Source organism: Petaurus breviceps, unplaced genomic scaffold, assembly GCF_028583685.1.
Source record: "Petaurus breviceps papuanus isolate PSGF00001 unplaced genomic scaffold, PetGlider_PUasm1.0 112, whole genome shotgun sequence".
Classification (NCBI taxonomy): domain Eukaryota; kingdom Metazoa; phylum Chordata; class Mammalia; order Diprotodontia; family Petauridae; genus Petaurus; species Petaurus breviceps.
Window position 1 is genome coordinate 1,803,190 of NW_027185601.1, and position 22,312 is coordinate 1,825,501.

The 22,312-nt window shown below is 38.3% G+C and overlaps 1 protein-coding gene and 1 pseudogene across 1 annotated transcript in view; both read left to right on the forward strand.

The window, feature by feature from the left end:
* Positions 1-22,312, forward strand: part of LOC138157377 (contactin-associated protein-like 2) — a 2,155,842-nt gene that overhangs the window by 629,259 nt on the left and 1,504,271 nt on the right. The window lies entirely within an intron of this gene.
* Positions 321-2,411, forward strand: LOC138157136 (meteorin-like; annotated as a pseudogene).

A 22,312-nucleotide genomic window follows, 5' to 3' on the forward strand; every position in this document is an offset into this window, starting at 1 on the left:
TGCAGGGTTTGGAATAGAGATGTCCTTACTGACAATCCAGTCTCAGATATTACTAGCAATGTCAGCTAGTCAAATCACTTAATTTCTGTTTGACACAGTTTCCTCAACTATAAAATGGGAGTAGTAATAAGACATACAGGAGACATGCTGCTGGGCCCCTTACCTCCCCCAGACTCTGAAGTACTGCCAAGGGCAAAGATGCAGGCTGTGGTTAGCAGAGGTGGAGGTTTGCCTGGTGGGAGGGTCTGGGGATGTGGCTCCAGTGGGGCTGCTGCTTCTGAGTATCCTGGGCCCCAGGGCTCTACTCCAGCCACCTGGCCATGCCACTTCCACCACTGCTCTGGCTACTGGGCTGCAGTCTCCTGGCCTCTGCGGCCCTGGACAGCTACTTGAGGATCAGTGCAACAGGAGAGGGAGTGGCTTGCACCAGGAGACAGTGTGGAGCAGCTATCCCTGCACTGTGCCAAGGCCTCCCTGAAGTGGCTGTACCCAGCAGGTGCCCTTTGCCTTACCGTTTCTCCCAGGCTTCCCTCAAGCAGTGCTAGAGCTGGCCACAGTCCCAGGCACATCACAGCCTGCAACAAGTCCTCTGGCCCCTTCATGGGGCCCAAGTCTAGGCAGAGAGAGATGGACTCCTGGATTTGTTGTTGGCTGAGGCCCAGAGGTCACCCAGGGTCTGGTGTGTCAGCTGGCAGCCACAGAAAATAGTGGCACTGTTTGTTCATTCTACCCCACATTGGGACATCAGTTGCCAGGTATCACCCTTCTGCTATGAACTTTGAGGGTACTGGCACCTGCACCTTCCCCTCTTTGCCCACAACCTTAGCATGGAAGGGATCTGTCTCCCTGTAAAGCCAAGCATGAGCAGCTTTCCAGAAGAATGCTGAATGCTGTTGTTAACTGCTTTTCAAGGTTCTGATTACATAGTATAGTGAACACTATTCAATAACAAATCAAAGCAAAACATTCACAGAAAATAAAGGCACAACATTCACAATGTTACAACTTATCACAGAAAATAAAAATACAGCATTCAAACAAGTTATCACTAAGATGGCCACATAGTTTTCACCACAGTGGTCACAAAGTTTTGAAAAAAGTAAAATCATTTAGTCAATCAATCACTTAGTAACTCAATCATTCAATCATCCTTAAGGGTCACAAAATACAAAAGTTGAAGTTCTCCATTCATGGGGCACACTAAATTACATATCAGTCACTATTCAGTCATCTTTCACTATTCAGTCATCAGAAAATACACAGGCCATCCACCCCTTGGTAACAAGTAAATCACAATCTTCTCAGAACACAGTATCCAAGTAAAGTCTTCTTTCAGCTTTACTCAGGATAGGCTCTCAGATTCCCTGGATACCCTTCTTTGGTCCCAGCTTCTACTTGTATTCATGAAACAGTTACCTGGGTTCAAATGCAGACTTCCCAGCTCTTTGTCCAGCTCGCCATGAAGTCCCTGTTCACGCTGAAGTTATATCCAGTCCACCTTATATCCTTCACAGGCTCTGTTCCTGGAAAGTCAAGGCTAAAGCCACAAACAGATAAAATAATGGCACCACAGTCATGCTTCCCCAGTCTTCTGCAGCTCCATCTAGTCCTTGGAAATCCTCAGCAACTTAGCTGGCCTTCAGAAATCCTCAGCAACTTTGCTGGCCCTCAGACTCAGCAGTTCCTCAACAGCTCCTCAACAGCTTCTCAGCTGCTGCAGCTGGCCCTCAGACTCAGCAGAAATTTCAGCTGGTTTCCAGAATCAAAATTACTTCATCCAGGTTCCCAAATAAAAGTCATTCTTTCCAGCCTGGACCTCTCTCAGTCTCTACAACCTGGCTCTAAGAAGATCTGACTCTCCTTCTCTGGGGCTTTTCCTTATATAAAGTATTGCTCCTCCCTTTTCAGCCTCTTCCTCTTATATCAGCAACAGGAGTTCATACATTCTGTTTCTTTAACAGAGGCTTAATTTGAACTAGGTACTAAGAACATCTCAGTTTAGCAATACAAAAGAACTTCAAATTACATTACTATTACATTCCCATGCAGTGATGCTGAAGTTCTCATGGCTGTATGCACCAGCAGTTTTGTGGTTCAAGGGACAATCTATGGAGTTATTCATGACCAGGAATTGTAGGAGTCAGTGATCAGTGTCAGCATTTCTCACATCCATCCTCAGAAGTTCACATTATTCCAGTCAGCTGAGTCCTCCAGCCAAGTGTCTATTACCATTCTCACACCTTTGCACTGTAGCATCAATCAGGCCTGGACCTGGTATCTTCCTCTTCACTGGTTGGAACCACTTTGGGGAGGCCTGGCTGGGCTATGCTCCCTAATACTAGAATTTCTAATGTATGCATGAGGCATCCCAGGCTGCTCACCATAACACGTGTGAAATGGCCCTGGATTAAGAGACTTTGATGTTGCTACCTTGAGTCATCTGTCCAGAGGTACTCTAAGAAAAAGGAATTGTTTTGATCATAGCTTTTGTTTTAATATTCAGCAAGGTCCAACTTTCTGCATGTACTAATGCATCCTAGTGTTTTAGGCAGAGAGTGAATGATACCAGTCTTGGGAGATGTTAAGTGGGCACACTCTGGGTGATTAATTTGAGGGGTGATGTTAGCCTTAGAAAAAAATAAGTCTTTTTGTTGAGAGAGATAAAGGATAACCCCTTGTGTAGATCTCCCCTACCACTACCACCATTACCTAGGTGACTGCCCCAGTGGATATGCACCACCTATACTGTAGATCTTGCAGATCAAAAAGGTCTTAGAGGGGAAAGCTGAATTGTTCCATCATACTAACTTCCTTTTTCCAGGTAGACACTGGTGCTGATCTCAGGATACCCCAGCTTGGTGGACATCTCACCTTGGAAATTACTTAATGGATTGGGTTAGGAATGGTAGGGATGGGAGGAAGAAAGGTGGAGAAGAGACCTTGGGTATACTACAGTTATCCTGATACTAAATGGATTTGCTGAAAGTGGTTTTTGGGGGAACTAAACTCTCTGCCAAGTGAAAAAAATAATAATAAGACCTACCTCACAGGGTTATTGTGAGGGCCAGATGAGATAATATTTGTCAAAGCATCTTGCAGAGTGGTTGCCACATAAATGCTTATTCTATATTCCCTTAACTTAGAGGAGAAAACACTAGTACCTGTATGACTTGGAGAGGCCTTCTACAGAAGATGACATTTAAGCTTTTTTGAAGAAAGGTGGGAGAGAGTAGGTATAAAGTATAATTACCCTCCAAGATAGGTCAGTTCCAAAGGATAGAGAAGAGAGAGAGTGGAGAGGGGAGAGAATGATTTTTAAGAAGGGGTTATTCAGTGATGTCAAATATTAGAAAGTACTGAATCAATACTTGAATCGATTTGACTTGTCCACACAATTACATTTCAATGGGAATTACAAAGACTTTTTTCTGTATCACACTAAACTTCTTATACAAAGTAGTATGTTCAGTCAATTATCTACATGTTTTCAAGCCTCCAGGTGTTTGATGTCTTTTCTATAGAATTTATAGATGGTTAACAGACTTTATCAGTTTTTCTCAAGTTATGTTACAGATATGGTCAAAGTACATTTTTCTTCAGTTGTGGAATTGTTCCAGCTAGGAACCAAGTGTCTGTGGTTAGAACAGTAGCAGATGCTTTTGTCCACCTCCAGCTTGCTAACAAAAAAAATTATGCCAATGCAGGGAAAGTGAAGTACAGAATTGAGATAATTGCCTGCATAAATCCCCATAATGAAATGCAACTTAGAAACTCAAAATAAGTTAGGCAAGCATTTATCTTTGGGGTATGGGTTTAAATTCATCTAAATAATCACCTAAACTCATCATTTTACTTCACCCTTTGTAAAGATTGCATATAAAATGTTTATACCTGTAATTCTAACAATTTATCCATCTAGAAATGGCCTTTTAATGAGGGATTCCCAGTAACATAGTGAATCTAGAATCCTGGAATGGGAAGAAACCTTATTGAACATCTAGCCCACCTCCCCAACCAATGAATGGTGGCTTCTCCTAGATGTAATATCAGCCAACTTCTGCTTAAAAACTTCCAGTGAAGAGGAACTCACTATCTCAAAAGAAAGCTCTTTCCATTTTCAGAGAGTTCTAAAGAGGGGAGGGAAGCTGTCCTTTATTTTTAACCAAATACTTTTTTCCAATAACTTTCACAGGCTGGTTTTAGTTCTTTCCTTGGGAGCCAAGGAGATTATAATACATCTGGACAGTTCATTTCCAGGGCGACTTTCAGAGACAAATATGCTCCATGTAATTCACATTCTTTGTTTGTTTATTAGGAGATTAGTGACCAAGGCAATTGGGAGCCTAGTAAAATATGGATATTACAGACTGAATTTCTTTCCATTTATTCAGCTGCATTTTGATTTACTTTGGTTTGATTGGTTGTGTTTATACAGATTTGGAAAGTAATGAAATGTTTCATCTTCTTTGTGATCTCTATTACTTTGGGTATGCATATAAGTTTCTGACTTAAATTAAATAATAAAACAACCTTTGAGTCAGTGAGAAAGAAGAATGTGATTACTCCATCAGAAGTAAAATGTGTCTCTACTTATTGTCATCCAGATCTTGGTTCCTGACAGAATAGCCCTGGAGTAGTAAGAGTCTCTTAGTTCTCAAGCTAGCACTTTCTTAAAAGATCTTGAAATATACTTTGCCGAGAAAGAATAAGTCTGGGATTGTTCATTATTGCCTCGTGAATCAGCTTGCAAGGTCTTGAACAATGGCACTGGCTGTAGCTCACCAGGGCTGGGAATATTCCTCCTAGAAGAATATTTACTTCTTGTCCCTAACCATCCATCAGGTCCCCTCATCTCAGTCCCAAGGAAGCTAGTCCCAGCCTCATTAGCATGCAAAACTCTTTTGTCTTTCACATGCCAGTGAACATGAGATTCAGTTGATGATACAATACTGTTTTCTAATATTTCAAAATTTTAAAAGGTTAATTGAACAAGATCATCCAAGGACAGACTACTTTGGTAAGTTATTACTGGGGTGTAATAGTAAGTGAAGTGATGAGAAGAGAAGAGAGGACTAGGAAAAATAAAGAGAATATGCCACTAATAAGTGTGAAACTGCTGAAGGGAATAAGAGAAAAACAGAAGCAAACCATGAATAAGCATGAAACCTTTCTTTCCTTTGTGGTCTCAGGGCACAACATGTTCCTCCTAGAATTAGTTGTAAAGGAGAAAAAAATATTTGCTGTGTCTATAGGTAATTCTCTTTAAATTCAACTACCCCTGCCTAAATGCAGAGATAATTTCAACCCACAGAAAGATTGTAACCAAATCTCTGACTTGTGGATTGTAACCAAACCTCTGACTTGTGGATATAAGGATCAAGGGAAGAAGATTTAGATTTCCATACAATAACAATGATTTAAAACGCATTGGGTTATAGTTACACTTAAGTTATGTGAGGGGGGAAAAAGTGTGTGTTTTTGGTATGGAAGTGGGGATGAATTTAAAATTGCTCATTTATTTTATCATCAGCAATCATCTGTGCTCTCTATAAACTCCTTCCTAATTACACCTATCTTTTATGTTTCATTCCAAAAAAAAAAAATCTGTTGATGCCATGCACTGTTTTCTTTTCAACAAAGATTTATTTAATCTTTGGTTCAGTGGAGATTAAGGACAATGGTAAAGGCCTACCACTCTAGGAATATAAATCCAAGTCAGACTCAAAAATAATAAGATATAAAAAAGGAGAGACATAATTCCATTCCCGCTGTGACCCCTTCACTGTCCTAGCTTGTCTCGATTCCTATAGTGTAAAAATTTCTGCATAGTATGTACTCAATAAATGATGATGGTGTGGTTGATCTGGCAAAACCTTTCTCTTTTACTTTTGCACTTAGTAGATGCTTAGATATCAGTTGCTAGAATGACTTTTTAAAAATATGTAACTTTATAATGCTAGTCTTTCTGTTCAATTTTATAAAGAAAAATCTAAATGGAGAATTAACTTGATTATCTGAGGTAATCATTGCTTACTAGGGAAGATAAATGTGTAAAACTTATTAGGTTCTGGATTTTGACTGGGTATTTTTATAGTAAGAAGATTTCTTTTCACAGATACCACCTATGGCATCCAGTGGAGTTGTGTCAGTGAATAAGACTTTTCTAAAATATACTTATATGCAGAAAAATATGTTTTCAGGAATATGACAGGAAGTAAAGCTCTGACATGAGTTAGCTTCTCTTTGTCTTTATTTAAGTAAGAATGAAAATAGAAAAATGTATATGATTTGAAATAAATAAGCTCTCTTCTTGTATGTAAATCCAGGAATATACTGGATAAGAGCCTTGCTGGGAATTCAATAGAAACTGGAACCTCTCTCCCTTCAGTTAGGATGGTACCTAGTAGGAGAAATACCAGGACAATTGCAACATTCTATATATTCACCTGCTGGTGAATATACTGCTAACAGTACTCATTTGGCCAGCCAAATAGGGCTAGCCCTACCTCCTTCTGCTCAGACTACTAACTAAGGGACATGGCATTCTCAATTCAATTACTTATGGAACCCTCCACAAATTGTATTGCTTCTTCATAATAATGTCAATTATATAACACTCCCTGGAAATGATCTCATTTGAACCTCACATTAAGGCTTTGAAATTACTCCTGTAGGTTAATACTATTTTCATTTTACAAATGAAGCAATTGAAGCTTTGAGGTCTGAGGGTACTTGACCATTCAAGTAGTAATTTTAGTGGCAGGATTTGAACTCAAGTGTTTCTGGATCAGAAACCATCTCTCTATTCACTATGCATACTGCCTTTAATAAGAGGCTGAGTAGAAGAAGTCTTCTTTCTTCTTCCCTGACAATTAGGCAGTCAATAAACATTTAGGAAGAGCCTAATAATGATGCCAGAGACTGCTAAGAGCTTAGAATACCAGAAAAGGTAAAAGACAATCCCTGCCCTCAAGGAATTTAGAATCTAATGGAGGAGACAACAGGCAAATAAGAGGAATTTATGTACAGGATAAATAGGAAGTAATTAACAGAGAGAAGGCACTAGAATTATGAGAGGTAGGAGAATGCTACCAATAAAAGATTTTAGTTGGAACTTTGCAAGTACAAAACTTCCCACTCAAATACATATTCAATCTTTCAGGAATATAAGGATGTGTAGTATATTCTTATTGCACTTAATTCTACTGCATGTAGGACTAATGAATTCACTACTATTTCTATATGGTTTATAATTCAACAATATAAATCAGAGTTAGAAATGTGCACCATACCTGTAGATCCATTGGCAGCTACATCCATAACCCCTTCAGATAGTTACTGTATACTATTGCATGCAATATAATCACTGCCATAGACATACATAACAAATGGCTTGTTCATAAAAAGCTTGATGAGGGAAATAAAACCCTTGATAGTCTCTATAAGAAATATTTCCCCCAGGAAATTGAAGGAGGAAAAAAGTGTGCTCTATATCTTTACACATTGTATGAGTGCCTAGAGCCATTCTATAATATAAAATGAGATTTATTATACAGAATTGCTAGCAGGCATCTCTTTTTGTAAAAGCCAAAGAGAGTGAAAAATATTATTCTGATTGAAGTGTACCCCTCAGCTACTTTCTGGGGTATGAGTTTTTTGAAACATAAGGGGAAAAAAAGACTTATAGTAGTCTCTAATGCAGTGCAAACTTTGAAATTTCCTATTGTTACTCTAATTGTGTTCTATAGAAAACTATCTTGAGTTTGTATTATTTGGAGACAGAGAAAGAAGTGAATAGTTTTACTTCAATTCGACAAATATTTCTTTACCTCTACCTTACCTATGTGGTAGACACTGTACTGCCCCTGTCATCTTTATTTCATCTGCTTACAGAAATAGTTTTAATAATAGTCAGAATGTAATAAGAAAAAAGAAGTGCTTAGGATAAGTAATGAGGGAAGAAACAAAATTTTTCCTGGGGAGATGAGAAAAGACTTCAAGGAGAAAAAAGTACCTGCACATTAGTTCTCAAAGGATAGAAAGAATATCAACAGGCTTGGAAAGTGAAGGACTTTGTCAGTTTGAAGCAAGGAAGATAATGTGAATCAAGAAAAGGGACAGTAATTATTCAGGTTCTTGGAAGATACTCTGTGTGACATGAGACTAGAAAAAAATCACAGAATACCAGAATTGGAAGAGACACTAAAGATTACCTAATCTAATTCATTCAGTTTAGAAATGAGGAAACTTAAGCTCTGAAACAGGCAAAAATGACTAAAAAGTTGTGTAACTGATGAGTGGCAGTACCAGCAATAAAACCCATTTCTTCGGACTGCCCAGATAACAAGGTTAAGGATTTTCCTACTCCTCTTCCAAGTTGGAACCACCTTAGGAATTATTTGAAATGAATGCCAGCATAAACAATTTATATTGTATTTAGGGAACAACTGAAGTTATGTTTATTGTTTTTTTTTTTTTGTTTACAAAAACAAGAAAGACAGATAACTAGTCTACTTGAGGTGGTATTAAGGGTGGGAAAAAAAAAAAAAACCTTTAGGGCTCAATTCTGGTTCTACCCACTCCAAGAAGGCTTCTCTCTCTTGATATAAAGGTTTTATTGTTGTTGTTGTTTGGTTAAATGACCTTAAATTATGTGTATTAGGCTATTAGGTTACCCCTTTTTGACCTCAAATGCAATTGCACCTCTCCTTACCCCTTAGCATATTATCCCTTTCTCATGTTTTATCTCCCTTGTGCATGTATTCCCCTGATTTATTACTAAGCTCCTCAAAAATAGGGTCTTTATGCTATCAGCTTCATTTTGTATCCCCTGAGTGAAACTCAGATTGTTGCACTACTAAGTGCACGGTAAATGGTTCTGGAACTGAACTGAAGTGAATTGATTATTCACAAAAATCTCAACCTTTATCTTTGTTTATCTATTTTCCAATTATCAGAAAATCAAATCTATCATATATATCATGTGTTGCTGTTGTTCATTTATTTTTAAATTTGTCTGACTCTTCATGAATCCATTTGGGGTTTTCTTAGCAAAGGTAACTGGAGTGATTTGCCATTTCCTTCTCTAGTTCATTTTATAGATAAGGAAACTGAGGAAAACTGAGTTAACTGTCTCATCGAGCATCACATAGCTAGTAAGTGTCTGAGGCCACATTTGAACTCAGGAAGATGGGTTTTCTTGTCTCCAGGCCTGGCATTATACCCATCATGCCACTCAGCTGCCCTGTTAGGAGTAATCAATGGATTTGCAAATATTCAATATAATCCAGCTGCTTAAGTGGATACTGTAATCACTTTTAATATTTAGTAGTCAATTTTTGAGTAAAACTGAATCAACCATTTATATGTATGACTGATTTTATTTATCTAGACTCATACATACTTCTATGGCTTTTTTATGTTCATATAAGTATGAGACTGAAAGAGATTTCAGATCATCTAGTACATCTACCTGTAGAAATTGAAAACAAGAGAAATATTCAGAAATATCTATGACATTGGGGTAAAATATTCATGAAAATGGTAGCTTTGAAGTCATTCTACTGCCTACTTACTGTAATGGGAATGTAAATTTAAGATCTTCCCTGCCCCTAGGCCATTTGATAGGCTTAAGTGCACCTTGAACCTGTGGTGGGAGCATTGTTTTTTAGGAGATACTTTGTGATTGGGAAGTGGGTCAAGAAGATTGTGACATTCTCTGAGCCAGGAGAAGGCTATATAAATCCTTGATGTGAGGCTTTGTTTGGGGGCTCACATTGAGAAGTGTTGTGTGATTTGACTAGAGGAGACTCTGGGCAGCCATTGAGAGCCCCCTGGCTTTGAAAAACCCAGATATTGATGCTTCCTTCTCTGGTAACTGTGTCTAGGTATGGATGTAATGTTTGGACAGTTGGACACCTGTCTGCTGAAATTTTTCTCTGTCTTGTAACTTCTGCTTGTAACCTGTCTATATAGTCTGAAGTTCAACATGCTGACTTTTCACCCTGAACTAGGTAAATGATATGATTGATTGATTAAAGCAAGATTGTTAACCAATTTTTAGTTGCTTTCCTCCAGAAAAGCAGATCTGAGAACATGTGTTGGCAGCCACCATGGGGAAACTGCTGCTACACTTACCCACAATCACTTAAAACCAGACTAGAATTGCAGGTATATCAGTTAATTTTCAATTATTATGGGGGGCGGAGCCAAGATGGCGGAGTAGAAGCACGACCTTCCCGCGGCTCTGGCTTCCACCCTCCCCAATCCATGTAAAAAGGGGACTCTAAACAAACTTAGGAGCTGCAGAACCCACAAAATGACACAGAGAAGCTAACCTCCCGCTGAAGACAGCCCAGCAGGCCGGCAGGAATCGGCCAGCGCCTGACCAGCCGCCAGCCAGAGGGACTCCAGATCAGCAGCAGCTGTGGCCATTTCCAGATTTATCAATACATAGATGCAAAGGACAAGGTGAGAGGCCAGTGCAGTCTGGACTTTGGGACCCAGGAAGTGGGAGTGCATGGCTTTTACCCCCGGAGCGAGAAACCGCTGAGACGCGGGCACAGCCTGCCAGCGCCACGTGGCGGCTTCAGCTCCTGGACTGCAGAGTGTAGGGGGACCAAGCACCAGTCTGAGGGGTCATCGCTCTTTCTTTAACCTGCTTGGATGTGGATTGCAGTCTAGGGTGGAGGTCCTGGGGTGTGTGTCCAGCTTGCCAGAGCGTGTGGAGACCTCAGAGAGGGCACCCATCTAATACCTCCGGCAGCTGAGAAAACCCCAGCATTTGGAACGAAAACTCCCCTGTCTGGTGGCAGAGTCCTACTGTGGCAAAAAGCCCAAAAGTCAAATCATTGAGTGGCAAAATGAGCAGGCAAAGGAAACAAAGCAGACAGAAGATTCCAACATTACACTCCTATTTTGGGGATAAGAAGGAGCAAGGCATGGAACAGGAGGAAAACAGTGAAGTCAGAACTCCTGCACCAAAAGCTTCAAAGGAAAATACAAGCTGGTTACAGGCCATAGAAGACCTTAAGAAGCAGATAAGAGAAGTGGAGGAAAAATTGGGAAGAGAAATGAGAACAATGCAAGAAAATTATGAAATGAGAGTCAACAGCCTGACTGAAGAAAATAATACCTTAAAAAACAGACTGACTCAAATGGCAAAGGAGGCTCAAAGAGGCAATGAGGAGAAAAATGCCTTAAAAAGTCGAATTTGTCAGATGGAAAAAGAATCTCAAAAGCTCACTGAGGAGAATCATTGCTTCAGAATTAGATTGGAGCAAATGGAAGCTAATGACTTTATGAGAAATCAAGATGCGGTCAAACAGATCCAAACAAATAAAAGAATAGAAGGCAATGTGAAATATCTCATGGGAAAAACCACTGACCTGGAAAATAGATCCAGGAGAGATAATTTAAAAATTATTGGACTGCCTGAGAGCCATGACCAAAGTAAGAGCCTGGAAAGCATCCTCCAGGAAGTCCTCAAAGAAAACTGCCCTGATATTTTAGAACAAGAGGGCAAAATAGAGATTGAAATAATCCACCGATCACCTCCTGAAAAAGATCCCAAAAAGAAAACTCCTAGGAATATTATAGCAAGGTTCCGGAATTCCCAGATTAAGGAGAGAATATTACAAGCAGCCAGGAAGAAACAATTTGAATATTGTGGAAACACAATCAGGATAACCCAGGATCTGGCAGCCTCTACACTGAGGGATTGAAGGGCCTGGAATGTGATATTCCGGAGGTCAAGGGAGCTGGGATTAAAACCAAGAGTCACCTACCCAGCAAAACTGAGTATCATGTTTCAGGGGAAAATATGGTCATTCATTGGAATAGAGGACTTTCAAGCATTCTTGCTGAAAAAACCAGAGTTGAACAGAAAATTTGACATTCAGATACAAGAAGCAAGAGAAGCATGAGAAGGTAAACAGGCAAAAGAAATCATAAGGAACTTATCAAAGTTGAACTATTTTTTTTGTTTGAAGTAATCGGGGTTGAGTGGCTTGTTCGGGGTTGCATGGCCAGTTGTTGTTTCTGGGTGTGGTGCTGGGTCTCTGGGCCCGGATTTGATCCGGGTCGTCCCGGCACTGGAGCCGGTGCTCTTGCTCTCTGAGCCACCTGGCCAAAGTTGAACTATTAACATTCCTACATGGAAAAACAATAATTGTAACCTATGAAACTTTTCTCAGTAGTTGAAGGGATTAGAAATATATATATGTCTTTATATGAGGGTATGCGGGCATATGAATACATATGTGAATGTGTATATATACGTTTACAGGTATACATAGATAGAGGGCACGGGACCAATTTAACAGGAAGGGATGATACTTAAAAGGTGAAATTAAGAGGTGAGAGGAATATAATGGGAGGAGATGGGGAGAGACAGAGTGGGGCAAACTATCTCATACAGAAGAGGCAAGGGAAAATGGTTACAATGGAGGGGAAGAATAGGAAGGCAAAAGGGAATAGGTCAACCTTATTCCAATTGAATCTGGCTTGAGAAGGGAGGGAAATACACACTAAATAGGGGATCTCACCCTCCAGGAGAATAGGGAGGGAAGGGGATGTGAGGGGGGATGATGGAAGGGAGGACAGGCTGGGGGGGAGGGAAGTTGGAAGCACCCACTTTTGAAAAGGGACAGGATCAAAGTAGAGAATAGAACAAGTGGGAGGTGGGATAGGAGGGAGGGAAAAATAGTCAGTCTTTTACAATACATCTACTATGTTATTGTTTTGCATTAGCCACACATGTACAACCTACACTGAACTGCTTGTCCCCCCAGTGGGAGTGGGTGGCAGGGGGGGAAGGGAATGAATCTGGAACTGAAAGTTTTAAAATCAAATATTCAAATATAAAAAAAAACAAATAAATATTTATTCAATTAAAAAAAATTTCAATTATTATTTTCTTTTAAGAAAGAAGCCTAAAACAAGAAAATGTTCTACAAAAAGATGCAATAGTTGTACTGCACCAAACCTCATCACATAATCTCATGTACCTGAGCCATGATGAATGTTAAGGTGCTCAACACACTAGAGTCAGGAAGGTCTGATTTCAAATTCAGACTAAGGCACTTCCTAAGAGTGAGACTCTAGGCAAGTCACTTAACTTCTTTTTGTCTCAGTTTCCTCATCTGTAAAATGAGGAAAATAGCAGCGCTTATCTCCTAGGGTATTTAGCACAATGCCTAACACATAGTACATACTATTTAATTGTTAGCTATTATTATTATTCTTTTTACTATTAACTGACGTTAGCCCTTTTGCTCTTATCAACATGTATTATTAGACAACTTTTCTTATATTTAAACAAATTCAAAGATAACTTTTAAAATAATTTTAATTCCTCCTGAAATTCTGATCATTTGTACTTTGGGTAAGGGATATATTAGTATTTGAGGAATTTATTTCAGAACCTGGAATGTCTTAATTGGACATAATTAAACTCATACATTGGTAGAGATTGAAAAGTCCTTCAGAAATGTCTAGTCTAGTCAACGAATTTACAAACGAGGACCCTGAAGCTAAAGAGCAAATTGGCTTGCCTGAAGTTACATAAATGAAAGAAGACAGAACTCTGGCCCAAACCAGGATCTTTTAACTCTACAACTAGGACTTTTTCCTTGACACCAACATGTCCATACCCAATAGGATTCTATCTCCTTTCCTTATATTTTATAAATTATTTTGTGTTAGAGAAATGTGTTGTTTTTTTCTTGTTTGATTTTTCCTACAATGATTTTTTTGTGTGTAAGAAGAACCTGTATCTTAAAATTTTATTTAATTTTGAAGTCTGTACATCTTATCAATAAAATAATTTAAAATGAAGATGCCTTCTACTTGAAATCTTGTGCACTTAACCTATTTTTTTCAATCAATATCCCCTTTTCCTTACCAATAAGTATATTAATCTACCTCATTAAGTTCTACCTCATTAAGGAAGTTCATTGAAATGCATTTTAGTAATATCATGGTATAGTGTATTTTTAACATTCATTTTTTTACTCTATTGTGATGAAATGATATCAAATGATTATTTTTCTTATCACGTTTTTCACCATATTCATGGATATATGTAGTGGTAAGTAATACTATATAAAAGATATCCCTAAGGACATAAAAGAGCATCAGCCAGTCATGTAGCAAGAATAAAAAAGGACAGAGGAATAGTATGAATGTTAAGGGGTACTTTAAGAGATTCAAATAATTAGAGGAAGATGTCTGTGCATTGGGTGTATATTCTGAGAGGGATTTATTCAAAGTCATGTACAAGAACTACACAGGAGGAAAAAAGGAATAGGCAGCCTGGCAGTCTGTTTTGGTGCATTTGTTGGTTCAACACTAAAATCACAGACTCCTAAATATATAAAATTCATCAAAGTATGCAGTTCAGCCAACATTTATTAACACTCTGAACAAGGCAATTTTCTAGGAATTTTAATACAGAGATGAAAATTTAGATTACCTTGTAAAGACTGAGTACTGCCTCCTAATATTCCCTTCAGATCATCCTCTTTGCAGTTCATTGGATGGTGCCAAGCACATAATCAGTGCTTAATAAATTGATTGATTCTGAGTTTCTTTTTATATTTTTCATAAGTTAATTACATTAGTGCTTACAATGAGTTCCTCTCCTGGAGCCAGTCTATCCTATTTTATCAATATGGCAAGATATATACAGGATAAATTGGAAACAATCAACAGAGTAAAAGTCCTAGAATTAAGGGAGATCCATAATAGTCACCCAGGGCAAGCTTTTACTTGATGGTCAGGAAAAATGATTCAAGGAAACTCAAGATATCTCTTAGGAACTTGGGAATTGATTGTGGGAAATGGGAGATACTGGTACAGGAACACTCAGTATGGCATACACACATCAGAGAAGGTGTTGTGCTCTATGAGCGAAGTAGAATTGAAACAACTCAAAGGAAATACAGGATGCAGAAATTTAGAGAATTGTCCCCAGGTGTTCACATGAATTATTTGTTCCTTACCTCTGGTAGATTATTCCCAGCTCATATTGGTCTGATCAGCCACAGTCAGATACACTGAAACTTGACTCTAGCATAGTTATAACATTTTGGTCCTCTTTGAGAACAAAGGACAATAACCATTAAGAAAGATCAGAAAAGGCTTCCTGGAAAAGAAGGTAGGACTTTACACAGGACTTAGAGGAAGCCAGGGAAGATGCTATATCAGATTAAAGGCAAGGGAAATATAATATGACAAAAGGTATGGCCAGATACAATTTGTATTCTTGGGGATTAAGTAAACTTAAAGGGGTAGAGTAATAGAGACTCTGTCGTCAGATATATCAAGTAGCAAGGTATACCAGGGTCAATTTGTGACATTCATTGAATTCCAGCCTAAAGAATTTGGCTCTGGGGTGGCTAGGTGGTGCAGTGAATAGAACACTGGCCCTGGAGTCAGGAGGACCTGAGTTAAAATCCAGCCTCATACACTTAACACAAAAACTATCTATGTGACCTTGGGCAAGTCACTTAACCCCAATTGCCCTATCTTCCCCCCTCCAAAAAGGAAAAACAAAGAATTTGGCTCTGATTCAATAGTCAACATGGAATCATTGATAGTTTCCAATGTTTATTGTAATAATTTGCCCAAAGTAGATACTTCTAAAATGTTTGACTTAAATTTTAGAGTGGGGGAGAGACATGGTCAAAGCTATTTGTTACAAAGTTTATAAAAGATATAAAGTCTGTGATATGTTGTAATTGCTGAAGAGAGGAAGGAAGCAGAAAGGAACCAGTTGTGAATTTATTGCACTATTCTTGATAAGAAGTAACCAATGACATTAAGTCAGAAGCAGCTGGAGGCAAGGTTGCATGGCTATTAGAATTGAAAGGAAGAGACTAGTATTAAGGAAATGGTAAAGTGTGAAACAATCAATGAATCAGCAAGCATTTATTAAGTAAATGCCACTCCATGTGCCCAGTTCTGGGGATAAAATGAATGAAAATTCCTGCTCTTAAATATCAGAGAACACAATAAATGCTTAGAAAATTATATATGGAATAAACATAAAGAAAGACAAAAATACAAAGTAGTTGAATGCAGGATAATTTGGGAGGTCCAGAACTAACAGTTGGAATAATTAGGATAGGCTTCAAGTAGATGACTTTTGACACTTCTTGGAGATAAAGAGAGATTCTTTGAAACAGAGGAAAGGAGCAATTGCATTCTAGATTTTGAGGAAAACTATTTCAAAAGAATAAAGGTGGGAGAAAAAGTTTTAGTAGACTCAGAACATGATCTGATGTGGAAGGGAAGATAAGGAGAGAGGAAAGTCATTGACAAGATTTAGTTTTCAAGTTTGAGATGACTAAAAAATCATTCAGTGAATCTCTAAGCTCATTGATATGCACAATGGTAGAGATCACAAGACATCACTCATTTTACAATCATCAAGACCTTTTCATCAATCTTCCAAAAGTTCCATGCAGTGTAGTATGAACTTTATTATTTTATACTTGATGTTTATTGGTATTACACTGTTTAAATAATTTTATTTTCCCCAATTATATGTTGAAACAAGTTTAACATTTTTTTTAAAGCTTTGAGTTCCAAATTCCATCTTTCCCCTTCCCTCCTGCCCCACCTCCCTGAGATAGTAAGCAATCTGATATAGGCTATACATGTTCAATAATGTAAAACATTTCCATATTAGTCATTTTATAGAAGAAGATTTGAAAGAAAGATAAAGAGAGGGAGGAAGATAGGAAGGCAGAAAAGAAGGATGGAAGGAAGGAAAAAAACAGTATGCTTCAATCTATTCAGACAATATCTGTTCTTTCTCTGGAGGTAAATAACATGTTACATCATGCTTCCTTTGGATTATTGTGGATCATTGTATTTCTAAGAATGCCTAAATTTTTCACATTTTATCATTATTATCAGTGCTACACTTGAGGTTGGAGTTTGGATAGGAAGGCTAGTAATGATCAGAGATGAAATGAAATATGGACATTAAATAATATAAATTAAGTTGTCATTAAAGGATTAAGTGCATTAAAATAGGTTGCAGGGGTGGGGAACTTGTGGCCTCAAGGTCACATGTGGCCCTCTGTGTCCTCAAGTGCAGTCCTTTGACTAAATCCAAACTTTACAAAACAAATCCCCTTAATAAAGGATTTGTTCTGTAAAACTTAGACTCATCAAAAGGTCACAACCAAGAACCTAGAAGGCTACATGTGGTCTCAAGGCCACAAGTTCATCACCCCTGTATTATAGATAGAAGGGCTCCTATTCCAGTATAAAAACAATAGATAGAAATTACACAGAAATAGACGTTAGTTCAGTATAAGGAAACAACAACAAACTTTTCTCATAGGGAGAGGAGGCCAATCTGGTCAGCTAAGGGTTTTTCTTCTTTGCATGTGTTTATATATGTCTTTGAGGGTCTTTAAGGTTCCCACCTGGAGGTTTTCAATCACATGCTCTTTGGCACATAAGTAGGCAGACTACTAGAGGAGAAGAATTGAATTAAAGAATCGAAGAGTGTTAGAGCTGGAAGAAACTATAAAGGTCATGTTGTTCAAAACCTTCACTTCACAGATGAGAAAATTTATGTCAAGGGAGAGCAAGTCATTCAATTTCACACAGCTAATCAATGATAGTATTTTGACTAGAGATTAGGACTTGCTTCTAAGTTTGGGGCTTTCTCTAAACTTGTTTCTATGTTTAGGTGTCAATCATAAAAAAAGTTACATATATTTACATTTATACATAAAAAGTGAGACAACTATTATGCAAAACAAGATAGACTTTTACTTTATAACATTCAGTACTTCACCATAATTTATCAGGATGGAAATAAGATATTGCATTACTACTGAGCTCTCAGTTTGTTTAAAAAAATCATTAGAAAAAGAAGGAAAAAGAATTCATTAAGCACTTGCTTCAAGATAAAGGCAGAGATAAAAAACTTCTTAAAGTATGTGGTTCCAGACTCCATAGAGCAATTTTTTAGAAGAATATGGCAAATTCATAGATAATGGTTTCTCAATTCAACAGAAGTTATTGATATTGCTACATTCAAGCAAGGGGCTAGGCACTGAGACAGAAGGAAATATAAACAAGGAAGGCAGAATGGTACAGTGGATAAGGCCCTCAATAGGGTCAGGAAGATTTAGTTCAAATCTTTCCTCAAACATTGACTAGCTTTGTGAACTTGAAGTCATAGAGAAGCAAAACTGGGTAAAATGATTTTTTTAAATATGTCATCTATTTATAATATCAGTTTTAACATCCTAAAGGCTGAGTGATTTACATACACTGTGATTTCCAAAGAATCAAAATTCCATGTTACCCAAGGGACAATGGGATTATGTATGTGGCTGAAAGTAAACTGAAGTATGTTTTTTATTACTTATCCTTCTAAATATCTCTGATGAACTCATCTCTTATTTATCTTCTTTCTGCTGCTGTCTAATTATAGATATTTTCCAAGGATTATTTCCTGTGATTTGAACAACTTTCTCCAGTTTCTTCCTTCTACTTTCTTTCTTTCTCTAACTCCTTAATTATCATGTGATTACCTCTGGTGCCACTGATCCTACTGGTAATAACAGTAATTGCCAATATCTACAATACTCTACAAAATTATGAGGTGTTAACTTTGCTCCTTCCTACTATAGTTGAGGATACAATGACTCTAAGAGGTAAAGAGACTTAATCAAGGTCCTGTAGGTCATAAGTAGTTGATAGAACACTAAAATCCAGTTTTCTGACTCCCATTTCTCCTTGTCCTTTACTCTTAGCCATCTTTTGAATTCTAGCAGACATGCTACCTCTTACACCCTGCCTTCTGTCACTGCTATCTTCTACTGGTTTTCTCCCTTCTCCAGTTCTCTAGTACCCTATGCTTTTACCCAACATATTTAGCTTCTGAGTCAAATTCTACTTTGACCTGTTATTTATATTTTATAAATATCTCATATTCTCATGGGGAAGCTAGTTGGTGTAGTGGATAGTGCTGGCCCTGAAGTCAGACAGTCTTGAGTTCAAATCCAGCCTCAGACACTTACTTAGCTGTATGACCCTGGGTAAGTTACTTGACTCCTGTTTGCTTCGGTGAGGAAAATAATAGCACCTACATGTCAGTGTTGTTTTCAGGGTCAAATTAGATAATATCTGTAAAGCACTTAGTTTACTGCCTGAGATATATTAGACACTATATAAATGTTAGCTATTTTTATATGTTGATCTGAGTTCTAGTTGTGTTCCAGGTTATAGTCTCACTAGTTAGACTCCGAGACTCCAGCATGACTACTTGAATGATATAAAAACAATCTTTAGTAACTCAGAGTCACTGAAGTTTGAGGTCCAGACATAAAGGGATGATTAGCCCATTAAAGAGACTGGGAGGCCCGCTTGTAGAAAGGCATGCTGTCTTGGATTTGAAGTGTCTTACTATCTGACATGGAACATGTGTACATTCAATAACTGGTTCCATTCCACTAACCATGTGAAGGGAAGGTTTTTGATTTGTCAGAAATGGGTTGCATTTAAACTGCTCTATCTAGCCATGATAAATCTGTTGGCTTTTACTTTTCTAGCTTGACTGATATTGAGCTCTTGGTTTTGGGAAAGTCCATCAACTATCTCCCCCCAAAAGAAGTCATGAAGCCATGAGATGATAGTTTTTCTTCTACCTCTGTTATGTTTATTTGTTCATGTTTTTAGATAAGAGACTAGAGATAGCTATAACTTTGAGAACTTCTGAAAGTGAGGAGAACCACTTGATGTCTGGTATCAGAAGTCCAAACTTTGATGGATGAAATCACAATCCAACCTGCTGGTCTATGTCAGTGTTAAGACAGAAGACATTTATCAACTATTAGCTACCGTGTTTCCCCGATAATAAGACACTCATTAATTTTTTTGGACAGAAAAACACCAGAGGGCTTATTTTCAGGGGAGGGCTTATTTTAAGGAACATTGACAGCAATTTTAATAAACAGGTAAATTGAACAAAAAAATGTACCTTTATTCAATAAGCAAATCACTGGGGAAGAACAGGATGACGAGCTCACTGCTGCGGCTCTGATTGGATGCAGCTCGGAGTGCGGCGTGCATTTCACGGAGTGGGGGAAATGGTGCAGGAGGGGGAGGACGGTGCATACAGAGGGTACCGTAATGTAGCATGTAGCGCAGGGGATCACCTTCACTACAGTAGCAATCTCAATAGGGCTTATTTTCGGGGGAGGGCTTATTTTAGAGGAATCTTGCACAGTAAGGGGAGGGCTTATTTTCGGGATAGGTCTTATTATTGGGGAAACACGGTATGTCATGTTTGAAACTGAACTTGCTGAGATGTAGCAGATGCTTAAAATTTATGCCCATTCTCTTCAGAGAGGAAAATTATAAAGGGGCGAGTGTGCCTGTTAGGTGTTGGGAAGGGAATGTCTATACTGCTCTTCTTCATGTATCTTCCTAGTAAATAACTCTTCATAAAGGAAATTGAAGTTAACTGTAATGTGATACCAAGGAAAGGCAACTTCCCAGGTTCAAAATACCAGCATAGGTGCTCTCTATTTTATTCAGTAACAAACCCAGAACAGAGAAGATCAAAACATGACATCATTCAAAATACAGCATTTACTAAGTGTGATTAAATCATCTCCAAGGCCTACCCCACCCCAGGACTTTCCAATCATTCAATCAATTACAAAGTCTCTGTTCCAAATACTTCTCCACCCCTAGGCTATACCTTAATTAAGTCCACCACAAAGCCCCTCTTCTCAAATGGAGATTAGTTTCCAAACATAAGTAAAATACATTCATTTGCTCAACCATAGAACACAAAAAGGTCAAAAGTTCCCCACCCCTGGATCACAATTGAATCTACCCCAGAGTTACATCAAGTTTAAACACAGCACTTAATACCCAAATGGAGGTCTTTTCTTCATCTTGACACGAGGCAAGTTCTCAGCAATCTTAGTTCCTGGAGAGACAAGGCTTAGCAAGGCCATAAGATACATTGCCAGTCCCTTCATGAATTTATCCTCTGTCTGTAGAACAGTCCTAGAACCCCTGAACACATTAGCAAAGCCCTCTCCCAGGATTTCTGTAAACATACAACAAGAAAATCCTTCTTCAGGGCTTCTGAACCAACAGAAAGGCTCCCAGACCCCTGCAACAACAGCACTGTCCTTCACCAGTGGACAGTATTCATTCTGTCTGCCGGACAGTCTCCAGACCCCTGCAACAACAGTACTGTCCCTCACCAGTGGACAGTATTCACTCTCAGTACTGTCCCTCACCAGTGGACAGTATTCACTCTCTGTCTGCAGGACAGTCTCAGGCCTTCTTAACCAAATGCCAGGTTCCAGGACTTCTTCAATAGGACAGTCTTTCACCAGTGGACAAATCTGGCAAAATAACATCAAAACAGACAGACAAAGTACCAGCAAAACAGCCATGTCTCCTCAGTCCTTGGCAGCTCAGGGGGCAGGTCTCAAAAGTCCAGGGCAATTCAAAGCGGCCACCAGCAATCTCTTAGTCTCTCCCTCTACACGAGGTGCTGCTTCCAAAAAGAACTTCCGCCTCTCTCTTGTCTCTCCAAATCTACATCACCAGCTCCTCCCACTTCAGGACTTTCTTTTCACATCAACAAGCCCATCCCACGGGTGGGATTAACAAACTCTGGGTTTTAATACAATCAATTTGAAAACCAAGCCAATACAGGGGAATCTTTAATTGCCATTACTATCACATTAACTTATTAATTTATTAACTGATTAAATGTAACTGAGATCCTAATTACTGAGGCATTGTAAAACACAGATGGCCCTGCATTCTTGAGTCAATAAATAGAAATCAAACAATAAACATTTATTAAGTACCTACTATGTATCAGACATGGGCACAAGTTTTGGCAAGATCTACCAGACTGTACAAACCTTGTAAAAGACTAATAAAGACCTATTTCTGTGATATTACACCAACCTAAATCCACAAAGGCTAATTATCTAAGGAATACCAAAGTAGTGACATAGTCTTTGTATACAAGCTATGAAGTCACCTATTAAGGTCTAGATGATGTACAATCTAAATCAGTGGGAAAAGTAAATATATGGATGGAATTGTGCATTTTTAAACTTCTCACAGTATGTCATATGGATAAAAGTTTAGATTTAAAGTTTAAAGAGACCTAAATTCAATTTCTACCTTTTATAAATTTGGCATATCACTTAATAACATCAAGCTTCAGTTTCTGAAATTGAATTTGTTTTCTTTTCTTCTTCTTCTTCTTCTTCTTCTTCTTCTTCTTCTTCTTCTTCTT